Below are 13,315 nucleotides of genomic sequence, written 5' to 3'. Positions count from 1 at the left end.
CACTTGTGTCTCTCTCTCTTCTCTCTAACACCTTCTGAGAGCTTTGCTTGAGCACCTTCACTTGACTTAAGCACCCTAAGGTGCTCGCAGGTTTTCCAATCTTAACTACTAATAAGAATGGCATAGTCTCGATTACTTTTTTCACTTTTATTTAATTACAGTTCCTACAACAGTTTATTCTTAAATGTTGTTAACCATTTTTTAGTTATATTCATGCATGTACAAATCAGATATGACATTCATTAAGAATTATTATCTGACTGACAAATACAAAAATGGTTATTTACAATTCTGCCCAAAATGAAGGCAAGTGACTGAATGAACAGGAATAATGACAGCAGCCCCATGATTTGTTGCTGACGATGAAGTCTGGTCCGATGTTTACGCTGCTGTTAAATACAAGTATGTGCCTGTGATATATCTAAATTATAATTTACGTACACTGCAGTTCAATCTCCTCAAACCCAACGGCCACCTCCCCCCTCAGTCTCAAAGTCCCGGAAGAGGGGGAAGCAAGGTGTTTCTTGGGGTAGCCATGGTGGAATGTCCTCCACCCCCCACTTGTTTGTGGCTATTTAAACTGAAAACACTGCTCACAGAGCAAAAATAAATAATTAAACAAAATAAATCACGAACACTACAACCGATCAGACTGGGCAATCGCCTTCACTGACCCTATCCTTGATTTAGTTTCGTTTTTATAAATTTCTCTCGCTCTCTCCTCTGTACACCCACCCCGAATGCAGAGAGCTGAAGGCTTTTATAGGGGTTTAACTGGCTAGTAATTAGTCTATTACCCCTCGGCCACAATCTGCACGAGTTTATTAAATTACTGTGGATGGGGCTACGCCGTCCTAAATACATAAACAAAACAATAACAAAACCTGCGGCGCTCGCCGTCATTTAAAATAATAAATCACAGTAAAAAAAACACAAAACAATAATCTGCACAGGGGCGGAGGGGGAAACCCCATTCTAAAAATAAACAAATAAATAATACGTACAGGGCTGCTCACCCTGTTACAGGAGCATATTTCAAAGTAACCGCAATCAGGTCCTCCACCTGACTGGCCTTCATTTTTTTTAAATTACGAAGGCATGCCTCTAAAAAATGAAATATAAAACACAGATTATTTAACATTAGCAAGGTTAGCTTCATGTTCAGAAAGATTTAGTCAAAATGTCATAATCTCAGTCTCCTTATAGTCATATGTCATAATTAGGAAATTGTAAAATTAACATATTGCCCATATATCTTATACCTCATATATTCATCCTTTTTCTAAACATTACTTTGTCCACAATAGAAAAAAAATCATCACTCCAAACGTACTGATTATAACTTGGCAGATTTCCATGTCCTGGAAACACCTTTTCTCTTTCCTCCCCTTCATCCTGAATTCAGCCCACATACAGTTCCTCTCTATTTCTCAGCATGCGCCTCACCGAGTCCCCTGCATTTGAACCCGCCAGTGAGCTTAGGTAATGGATCTAAAAACAAATTATAGTATGTTTTAGTAATGGCATGTTGAAAAAACATTTTCATTTTATCTGTCTATAGATAAAATTAAATATATCAGTGCCATTTTTTTCCTGTAATCTGGATCCTCTAGTCGCTGGCAGAGTTATTATTATTATTATTATTATTATTATTATTATTATTATTATTATTATTATTATTTGTTTATTTAGCAGACGCCTTTATCCAAGGCGACTTACAGAGACTAAGGTGTGTGAACTATGCATCAGCTGCAGAGTCACTTACAATTATGTCTCACCCTTAAGTGACTTGCTCAGGGTCACACAATTAGTCAGTGGCTGAGGTGGGATTTGAACCGGGGACCTCCTGGTTACAAGGAGTTCCTCTCCTTCTGTACAGGGCCTTTGGAGGAGATCATCTTCGACCTCTGTTGCCCCTGTAGAGAGCTGCCATCTCTGTATGGCTAGTATTTCTGCCTGGTTCTCTATGATGGCATCCAACTTCATTAGGACATTTAGTTGGTAGTCTGTAAAACAATATGCTTTATTATAAAACGGCTTGTTAGAATGCTACATACTGTTTGGTCAATCAGTGGTTCTAAGCCATGATATAATATACGGTATAGTAACAATTGTGAAGTACTTAGGTTCAATTACTAATTACTAGTCCAGTGGCACCATTGTATCACTGCCTACTTAGACCCACAAATGTGTGCCACCAAACTGGGAACTCCCGACCATAGTCTGTGATGGCATAGCCTGGATTTGAACTAGCGATCACCAGGCTAAGGGAACACCCTGTACTTCTGGTGAAGCGCCTTAGCTGGATGCAAAATCTAAATTATTTTAACAAATAAAATAGCATACTGCAGAACTCACTGTCATAAGGGGCTGATCTCCTCCTTGATTCTCCATTGGTTTGGGTTGATGTCAGAGGGTTTATCAGTGGTGTCAGAGCTAAAGAAAAAAAAGTTTAATGACAGTGCAAGAATTCATTAAATTGTTGGACATATTGACATATTGATTATATTTGTAAATTGGAATTTTTAAACAAATACATTTTTTTATATATTTGAATATATAATATAAAATAATAGTAGACTAATACAACATCTTTATCAAATTTTGAATATATAAATATTTATTACACATGGTGGCTGAGATTATAGATACCTTGAAATGTTGTATCAGCCGTGTCAGAGAGGCATTCTGGAGCATTGGATCTTCCCAGAGACTGGGATGCGTCCGTTCTCTGGAATCCAAAAACCGGAGTAACTGGAAATAGAACACCCTCATTAAACTAAAACAACATAACATGTAACATGTAAACCTTGAATAGTTCTTAGGAAGTCGCATAAGTTCATAGCTTAGGATATATTCCTTGATGAAATTTAGTCAGAAATCTTTTTGACCTTACAATTTATCTTTGGCATTGGGATTTCCAAGTTTTAGGAGGGTTCCCAATTATAAAAGCAACAAGAGATTGTTGTGTTTGCTCTTAATTTACAAGGGTTCTTTTTTCACACAGGTATTGCGAAATAGTGGAAAATGTATACTTACAATTCGGTGCTTTAGGCAAACGTAGAATTGTAAACTGATTTTTTCTTCTTTTTTGAATTTTGTTCACCTTCATCTAAAACACAAAAAACGCTTGACTTAAAAAAAAAATCACTGTGCTGTATGTATCCCTGTAACAGGACGAGGTGCCCTGTACATTTGATTTGTTTATTTATTTTTAGAACGGAGTCCCCCTCCGCCCCTGTGCAGTGGATTTTGTATTTATTTTGTATTATGATTTAGTATTGTATTTTATATGACAGCGAGGCGCAGCAGGTTTTGTTTTTGTATTTATTATTATTATTATTATTATTATTATTATTATGTTTAGATGACGGCATAGCCGTTTGTTTATTATTTGGTAACGTGGAGCCCCATCCACATAGTAATTTAAAAACTCACGCAGATTGTGGCTGAGGGGTAATAGGATAATTACTAACTAGTTAAACCCCTCAGCCACGATATAAAAAGCCTGCAGCACTCTCAGTTCGGGGTGGGTGTTAGAGAGGAGAGAGCGAGCAGAGAGACGGCGATTAAAAAGAGAAACGAAACGTAAATAACATAGGAACAGTGAAGGCAATCTGCCCAGCCTGACCTGTGTTGTATTATTATTTATTTCTGTGCTCGAGTTTCTTTTTGTTTAAATATTTTATTTATTTTATTTGCTTAATAAAAACGGCAAACGCCACCTTAACTGCAGTACTTCCCTGGTGTCAGTTTCCTTCCTGCTTCTGCCTGATGTCAGACCACCAGTCGCCCTGTCACAATCCCTCACAACAAATATCCAGAACTTAAAAAAACATTCATATATTTTTTATCCCCCAAATAGTGTCAGAAACAAAAAAGAAATTATGTTTACCATCACCATTCTCACTTCCTGACTCATATCTCAAAGGTTTCTTGGTTTTTCGCTCAGTCAACCCGTTCTCGTCAGTGTCGGCGTTGGACGTGGGCTCGGCCCTTTTGGCTTTTTTTAAAGCATTGCTGTAACTATCTGCAAATATTTTTTTTATTATAAATGCACATGCTTTTTCTTTTCCAATTTAAAAAACTAAAAACATTTTAATCTATTTCTATATATTTTGTGAAGACTACTTTTGTTGTTGTCTGCATTTTGATAGTACCTTGTTGATAATGAAAATTGAACATTTTATGCAAATAGGGTGTGTATGGGTTTAAATGGCTGTCACCTTGCTCTTTAGTAGCTGAGCTTGAGTATAAAAAGTTTGTGATTTATTTTTGTTTACAGGTGCAAGTTCAGTTTGTGAAAACAAAATAAATATGCTGGATTACACCTACACTACACTAATACAATAATATGTTCTATTTACCTGTGTCTGTGAAAATCTTCACAGGATGCCTTGTCCACTTTGCCTTATCAGGAAGATCACCTTTTCTGACCCGTGCTGGCACATTAAAGCGGGGCCAAAAGCAATACACACCCAGTGAACAATATTAAAATTTCTACCTAGTAACATTATAATGACATTATAATGACACAACTTATTATGAATTAAAAAAAAGTAAACACATTTCTCACAAAAATTATTCTAAGTGTCATGAGGTGTCAAGGTTAAATAAATATTACCTCTTTGGTCCTCTCCAACCATGTTAGTGGTACCACTTCCACTGTATTCTCCTCCAGAAATCCAACAACTGCGTAGCGGCAATTAGCCACATTAAAGGAGTAATACAACATATTTAATGATGATGCATATTGTATTATGTAGTTTTTGTGTTTTAAATTACATTTACCTTTAATATTTATATGTATACATTTACTGTTTACTCTAAGTTGAAAACTGTTTCAGTGATTATCAGACACATGCAGAAACACATATGTTGAAATACTTACCTAGTAATCAAAATTCATGAAGAATTGCAAAGAACACAACTTGTGACTCGTGCTCCTTTTCAATCATCATTGCCCTCCTAATGATACTTTTGGCAGAACAAATCTTCATGTTAGCATCTCTCACATGAGCTTTGTAACAGCCTATAATGCGGGAGTCACACGGCTGGGTGAAATAAGGTTCCACTCTTTCAAACACTCTACATAGGAGCATCTTTGTATTATCATCATCATCTTTTTCATGTGTAATGGCAGTTACTTCACATAACCAAATCAATACACTTATCATATATAATCATCAGCACAGGCAATTTTGCTTTAAATTTAGTAAACATATTTGTTCAATAAAACTGCTTCTGGTGAGCGAGACACACTCACGTCACCTTCATGCTGAAACATAGCTGCAGTTTACTTCAGTGCATTTTTACTACTCAATAAATTTTTTAAAGATGCAGAGAACGGTAAAAATCACCTCTAAAGATCAGGTCAATGAGACTCAATTTTAGCCTTTATTTTAATCGCAGAATATTATAAACTATAAGAAAGTGTAACATAGCTGAGATAAGGGTCCCCAATAACTTGTTACTTGATATGGATGCAATGTATGTAGCTGGAGCGCTTTATTGAAATCGATCGTATATGATGTATTTAAATTTAAAAAATCATACGTTTGTCTTGTATTTTTTTTTTTTTTTTACCTTTTAACACCTTGGCTGTTGCTACAGAAATATGAAATGTAAGTTCGCTTCTGTGTATTGTAATAGATCAGATGATCAGACTACTTCGCTCTACTACCGTTATAGTAAAGGTCATTGCATCTTCCCCACAGGGTAAATGGAAATGCACAAGTTTTACAAACAGATGTCTGGGATTACTTGTTGTTATATTATATATTATTTTATTTAACAGATCTTGCAAGTCTCATAAAGATCATGAAAGTATAAATGACAGGATAGTGCAGAGAATAGCGTAGAGGACACTACTGAATCATTTCCTCCAGCAGGGTGTAGTGTAGGTGTAGAAAGATGTCAGATAGCAGTCCAAACACCGAAATAGAGATTGCATTTCAAAAGCGTGAGTAAGAGTACAATTTAACACAGTAGTAATACAGTAAAAGTACAATTACTTTCATAAAAACAAGACACTATCATTTTTCACAATCAGGGCACTTCCTGAGTTGCAGACATAAGTATTGGCACCCTCTCAAAAACATATCAATGTTAAATAAGTATAGTTTAATTAACAATATGTTTTTTTTAAAACACTTGCTAGCTCCCTGCGCAGCCATGCTGTTTCTGTTTCCACTTCCCTTCCTGATTTTTGGGATGGAACGCAATAACAGTCTCGCGTTTTAATTGGTCCATGTCTGTCACATGAATATGTTGTCACACGAGTGGGATTTTTAACATTGCTTTCCAAAACCTTTCCATTAAAATACAATGTGGTATTTTGCTGTACTAATATAATAAACTGTGGGTTATTACTTTATATGAATTATCATGTTATGCACGAATGTACGAATTGGCTTTCTGTGGCGGTGTACTTTTTTCTTTCAAATAGCATATATCTATAATGGTTTGCGCAATATATTTTAATATAAGATGTATACACTATTGCAGTTTTGTTACAGGATACATTAGTTTATCTCTAATGTAATCACAGTTTCACATATAGACTGCTCCTGTTTTCATTTACATCCCAAATTCTGGGCCAATTTGGTTTGCAGATAATGTACCAAATTCTGGGCTGCTTTGGTTTTTAGACAACGTCCCCAATTCTGGGCTTCTATAGTTTTCAGATAATGTCCCAAATTCCGTGCACCTCTGGTTTTTAGAAAAAGTCCCACATTCTGGGCCGCTTTGCATTTTTGAATTCAGCCCAGTTTTTGGAACTCAGCTGACAGCCGAGTTTCTAAGTCATCCATGCACAGTTTACCATAAACTGGATCGTGAATTCATTTAAGAGTAACCCATAGTACATTAATCAAAGTTAATGTATTTTTTACTCTTCCCAGAAAACATTACTTTTTTATGAAAAAACTAAAATAAAATGTAAATGTTAAAAAAAACATATTTCTTATTACAATGAAGAAACTACATTGCACTGAAATAGATACATGAAAATGAATTAAAGCAGTCGTTTTCCTTTATTAGAGGCTAATATTAAAACACATTTTTGGGAAGGAAGATGGTATTCCAAAAAAAGGACATCTCATTTGCTTATGTAATGTCCATCAATATATTGTAGCATTTTGGGTTCTTTTTGGGACAGAAAAGAGACTACAACTGTGAGTAGATGAAGGCTGTTTATTTTGACAATAATTAAATAATCACAAAATGAAATCACAAAGTGAGGGAAAGGCGACTGGGAGTCGAAAGTGAAAATAAATGATTGTAGTAGTTTTTCTTTTACCCTACCCTTCCCAGTCTTTTCCCTGCACCCCCTTATATGCCCTCGCCTCCCGCCCCATCTTTTGTGCCAAACCTGCACTCCAATTCCCCTCCACACGCAACCCCGGCAGGCACACACCACCATGCAACTCCTACATGTATACACCCACCATGCGACCCATGCATGCACATACCAACATGCAACCCCTGCACGCACACACCACCATGCAACCCCTGCACGCACACACCACCATGCAACCCCTACATGTATACACCCACCATGCGACCCATGCATGCACATACCAACATGCAACCCCTGCACGCACACACCACCATGCAACCCCTGCACGCACACACCACCATGCAACCCCTACATGCACACACCACCATGGAACCCCTACATGCACACACCACCATGCAACCCCTACATGCACACACCACCATGCAACCCCTACATGCACACACCACCATGGAACCCCTACATGCACACCACCATGCAACCCCTACATGCACACCACCATGCAACCCCTGCACGCTACACACCACCATGCAACCCCTGCATGCACACACCACCATGAAGCCTTTGCACGCTACACACCACCATACAACCCCTGCACACACACACACCACCATGCTACCCCTGCACGCATACACCAATTCTATATAGCAATTCTTTGCAAAATATATTTTCGGGTGTTCAGCCCCATTCATGTCTATGGCAGTGTTAAAAAACACATTTTCAGTCATATCTCTCGAACCAGAGCACATTCAACCACCGTTGGAAGGGTTCTAGACCAGCCTGAATGTAACATGCCCAGTTTCGTAGCAATTCTTTGCAAAAAATATTTTCAGGGTGTTCAAGGAGTGCCCTTCTGAGTTTGTTGGCCCAGGGGTCGTGGAGTTATGGGTACGATAAGAGACCACTCCCCTCCCTATGGCAAATCCTATTATAAAAACATCATCGGGGTAAGGCTCAGCAAATGGCGGTCGTGGGCTGTACAAACTCGAAGGAACCCATTTTCTATAGCTAAAACTGTTGTGCATCTAAAGAGAGTATTAACAAGTTTGTTGGCCCAGGATTTGTTGACTCATGGGGTACAACAGGAGGAACCCCCCCCCCTCCCCGATTTCCTATGGCAAAATGGATACAAAAAATGTCCATTATATATAAAACCTGAAACGTGCACATTTTGTGGTGTATTTATGCAACAGAAGCACCGATTTAAGTCCATTCCAAGTGTTTTGTGATCACAGTATCAGCTTGAGTGTATTGGAGCATAGTTTTGCACCAAAAGCGAGCAGAGGCGAAAAAAAGCACTATATACCCTATTCTTTAAAATATCACTTTGCAGTGCAAATTTGAGGAAGCAACCACTTAGCAACTTGCAAATTGGTACTGCAATTTAAAGGGCTGTAATATCAGACTGGTAGTCCCTAACTGATTCAAGTATTTTTGGAATGATTCCTGCAAAGACTGATTTATAAGAAAAAAAGAGATTGACAAACAGCATTTTGCTTTATATGCAAAAACGGGCAACTACAAGAGGGTGTCAAACAAGCTGTGAATGGGCTGGGAGGCTGACAATTGCTACAGAGTACCTGCGGGACATGCAGATAAAGAATCCAGAAGCTCGAGTGTCTAGCTTATTTGGTTCCCATGCAGTACCTGTCCTTAGATGGCCGAAACCACTGTATCGCTGTACAACTGTACAGTATGCCCTATAAATATCACTTTTTATTGTGTATTTGAGGAACACAACCACTTACTAACTTCATTTGAATTGCTGTGCTATCAGAATATCAGTGTATCTTTTCTGGGTATTGCAGTGTATGCTGGGTATCAAAAGCCCGTCGAAATTAAAAAAGGCTGTCAAAGTTACAAAAAAATAGGTGTGCTCCTAACCCAATACTTGTCTTTTTAAATCTGTGCATCCAAATACTTGTAGTTAAAAGTTTTAAGAATCAAGCCTACTGTTTGTTATTCTGTCCTAAACCAGCAGTTTGTCAAATTTATTAAATAAACGGGGGTGAGGGGGGTGTTCATCAGATTATTCTCCATTTTATTGTAACTGAGGTACCGTTCAGTTGAGCGAAAATTGTAAAGGGGTACTCGAGCTGAAACCTCCAGATAGAAGGGGTACAGTTTCAAAAAAAGGTTGAAAACCCCTGACCTACAGTATAAGCTATCAGGAATAGATAAGGAAAATGTTGACTAATACAATACAATATGATTTATTTGAAATTGTTGAATGGCACTGGTCTCTTAAACCCAGAAGGTCTGATAAGCCCCTACACCTCACTATATATTGATGGACATTACATAGGCAAATGAGATGTCCTTTTTTTTTTTTTTTGGAATACCATCCTAAATGTTTTCTGGTGAGAGTAAAAAATACATTAACTTTGATTCATGTACTAAGGGTTACTCTTAAATGAATTCATGATCCAGTTTATGGCAAACTGTGCATGCATGACTTAGAAACTCGACTGTCAGCTAAGCAGAATATCCCAAAAACTGGCCTGAATTCGAAAATGCAGAATTTGGGACGTTATCTAAAAACCAGAACGGCCCAGAAATTGGGATGTTATCAGAGCGGCCCAGAATTTGGGACGTTATCTAAAAACCAAAGCGGCCCAGAAATTGGGACGTTATCTGTAAACCAAATCAGCCCAGAATTTGGGACGTAAATGAAAACATGGGCAGACTATATGTATAACTGTGATTACAGTAGAGATAAACTAATGTATCCTGCAACAAAACTGTAATAGTGTGGAAGACATATATTTGATATTAAAATATATCGCGCAAATGATTATAGATATATGCTAAAAAGTACACCACTACAGAAAGCCAATTCTTACATTTGTGCATAACATGATAATTCATATTATGTAATCACCCATAGTTTGTTATATTAGTACATCAAAATACCTAATTATATTTTAATTGAAATGCTGTGGAAAGCAGATCTCTCTCTCTCTCTCTCTCTCTCTCTCTCTCTCTCTCTCTCGTGGAGGATTGTGGGGTTGTTATTGTGTGTTTGTTCATAGGTTAGTGGTGTGTGTTTGGAGATCCCGTTATGGGGTCTCATTCCGGAGGGCTGGGCGCTCTCACCTGCCGACACGGGGTACGGTGCCTGCCTGACCCTGGGGTGTTGGTGGAGGAGTGCCTGCTAGCTTTAGGAGAGGTGGTGGGGTTTGAAAATATTAGGTCAGCGTCAAGAATGAACAAAAGCGCTGGTAATATTTTTAGCGAAGGTAACGCTGGTAAACAGGCTGGTAGAGGAAGGCTTCACAGTGAAAGGTGAATTTGTTCAGGTTTCTCCCCTGGTGACTCCAGTAACAAAATGTGCCCCCGTTTTTAAAAAAAACGAGTCATTAGAAAAAAATCTGTCTTTGTATGGTAAACTTGTGTTCCCAATTAAAGATATCCCACTAGGCTGCAAAAATAACAGCGTTAAGCACGTCTTGTCTTTTAGAAGGCAGGTGTTTGTATTATTAAATGATCCAAACCAAGTCATTAATGTAGCCTGGAATTTTAATGTAGAAGGGACTAATTGTGTGGTGTTTGTCAGTTCTGAAATGATGAGATGTTTTTTCTGCGGATAACAGGGACACCAGAGGAAAGCCTACCCGAGAAGGGAGGCTAGAGCCGAGACAGGACTGGAGCAGGGCGATGCTGATTGGGAGGAATTAGGGGCTGTTGGGGGTGAGTGGGAGGAAGAGTTGGCTCCTGCATCGCAGCCGCAGCCAGAGCCCATGCAGACCGAGGAGGAGGCGACTGAATCGCGGAAGGAGACCGGAGCAGATCCACCAACGCCACGGCCTCGTACAAAGAGGGTGAGCCGGAGCCTGTCACTGATGGGTTCGGAGCAAAATACAGCAACTACTGAGAATGGTGAAGAACCATTCAGGGAAGTAGTTTAGAAGAGAAGATTTAAACAGAAGGCTGCAGAGCTGCCGGATGGTAGAGTGCAGCAGGTGCATAACTCTGAGCCCGTGCTGACAGGGAGACTGTAAGCTCCAGCCGGGGCACCAGTCCCTCACAACGTGGGGGAAGAGAACACAGTGGAGGGCGAGCCGGGTGCGGTGCAAGACTCTCCGCTGGCTGAATCTCAGCCGCCTGAAACAGTTGTGGCTGGGGAAAGGGAGGAGGCAGCAGAGACCGATGCCAAGGAACTGGAGGGAGCAGCAGAGGAGCTGACACTCTGGGGCGAGCAGGCGGACAGCGTGGATGAGATGGGAGAGGAGCTCTCGGACTCCTTGCTTATCTCAGACATCCCTGATAGCCAATCCGCCAGCAAGAAAAAACTATTTATGAAAGAAACAAAATGGAGAAGAGGGGTAGAAATAGAGCATTTTTTCCCTTATCTAAGATTATTTCTCCGCTCATGTTATTACAAGGAAAGCAACAATAGAAGAATTTGATCAGCCAAAACGGTACAGATTAAAAAAAATAGTTCAGAAAATTAAGAAGGATTTTAATAGTGGTTCAAAATTTCATGTTTAACAATGGCTGTGTTTTATTCTTTTATTACTTGTTTTAGTCTGTTAGGTTTACTTTTTTAGCCGTCATGGAAAAGTGTGTTTTTGCTTCTTTTAATCTAAACGGCTGTAGACTTTTAAGAGGGCACAGCTTTCAGAGTTTTTAGAGCAAAAGCAGGTGGGGGTGGTGTTTCTGCAGGAAACGCACTCTGATCACGAGAACGAGACGGCGTGGCGAGCGGAGTGGAAGGGGTTGTGCGTGATAAGTAACGGTGTCAGCACTAGTGCAGGGATGGTTGTGCATTTTAAACAAAACCTAAGGGCAGTTTTACTAGATATGGAAGAAATAGAGAAGGGGAGGATTTTAAAAGTAAGAGTCAGGCTGGGCAGTACAGTATATGTTTTTATTAACCCTTTGCAGTACCATGTCGGACCTGGTCTGACATTGCAATTTTCCCTTTCCGGTCCAATGTCGGACCCTGTCAAAAAGACGTAAAAAACAGGTCTCTAGTTGCTTTTTCTCCGGAAAAAGCCAAGAAAACCATTCAATGGCCGAGTGAGATCAATAGGAGCCAAGAGAAGCTGAAAAAAGGGGTGTATCTCATGAATACAGATAGCCCCGGCATCACATAGATAACACGGACATAAACAAACAAGATAGCTGCTTCTGCATCCAGCGCTCAAAGAATATCACAGACATTTGCAGAGCTTTTTTTTTAGATGTTATAGTAATAAAATAATGACTTGGATCATATTATTGAGGAGTTTGGTGATAAAACGAGTGATCAGGAGATGATTTATCGGTATGCACTACTATCAAGAGGTATGTGAAAAAAACAACGAACGAGGGGTAGGGCGGGGCTGGAGATGTAGTACTGAGTGTCCTGTCCAGTGCCTTTTAAACCTGTTTTACTGTGAAAAAAAATACTTTTAAATAGCGCGTCTAAAATAAACAGTGCGTGTGAAAATAAATTGGACCTGACTGGCCTGAGACGCGCTGAATAAATGGACCGCAAAGGGCTAGATGTTGTACTGGAGGCTCTCACTAAGGCCCCGTTTGAGCCTTTGCATTCCATTGAGTTGAAATACCTCTCTATGAAGACAGCCTTTTTGTTAGCCATCACCTCCGCCAAGCGGGTCATTGAGCTACAGGCTTTGTCTGTGATTACAGCTTTCCACTTGAATCAGTCAGTGGAGCGAGAGGCTTTCCACCCCCCTCCTTTTTCTTTGGAGGAGGATCAAAGATTAAACTCCCTCTGCCCAGTTCGGGCATTGAGATGTTACGCTGCCTCGCTACCTCCAGACCCTAATCTCTCCCTACACCCCCACTCCACCTCTCCGCTCCTCCTGCACTAGAAGCCTGGCTCTACCTCCTCTACACTCCCCTGCCTCCAGAGCCCACTCCTTCTCCACCCTCGCCCCGCAGTGGTGGAATGACCTTCCTACAGATGTCTTGTACTGTGATTCTTGAAATGTATTTGTTTACGACTGTAAGTCGCCCTGGATAAGGGCTTCTGCTAAGAAATAAATAAATAAATAATAATAATAATAA

At 39.5% G+C, this 13,315-nt stretch overlaps 1 long non-coding RNA gene across 1 annotated transcript; it reads right to left on the bottom strand.

Annotated features, from left to right (window-relative positions):
- Nucleotides 1-1,790: 1,790 nt before the first annotated feature.
- Nucleotides 1,791-3,298, bottom strand: LOC131736811 (uncharacterized). The gene is made up of 4 exons (XR_009328388.1): nt 3,040-3,298; nt 2,653-2,754; nt 2,359-2,436; nt 1,791-2,006 (listed from the first exon to the last, which is right to left on the bottom strand). It is a non-coding gene; the product is annotated as an uncharacterized LOC131736811 (long non-coding RNA).
- Between the last annotated feature and the right edge of the window lie 10,017 nt (nt 3,299-13,315).

Source organism: Acipenser ruthenus, unplaced genomic scaffold (genome assembly GCF_902713425.1).
Source record: "Acipenser ruthenus unplaced genomic scaffold, fAciRut3.2 maternal haplotype, whole genome shotgun sequence".
NCBI lineage: Eukaryota > Metazoa > Chordata > Actinopteri > Acipenseriformes > Acipenseridae > Acipenser > Acipenser ruthenus.
This window is presented reverse-complemented; position numbering and strand designations above follow the sequence as displayed.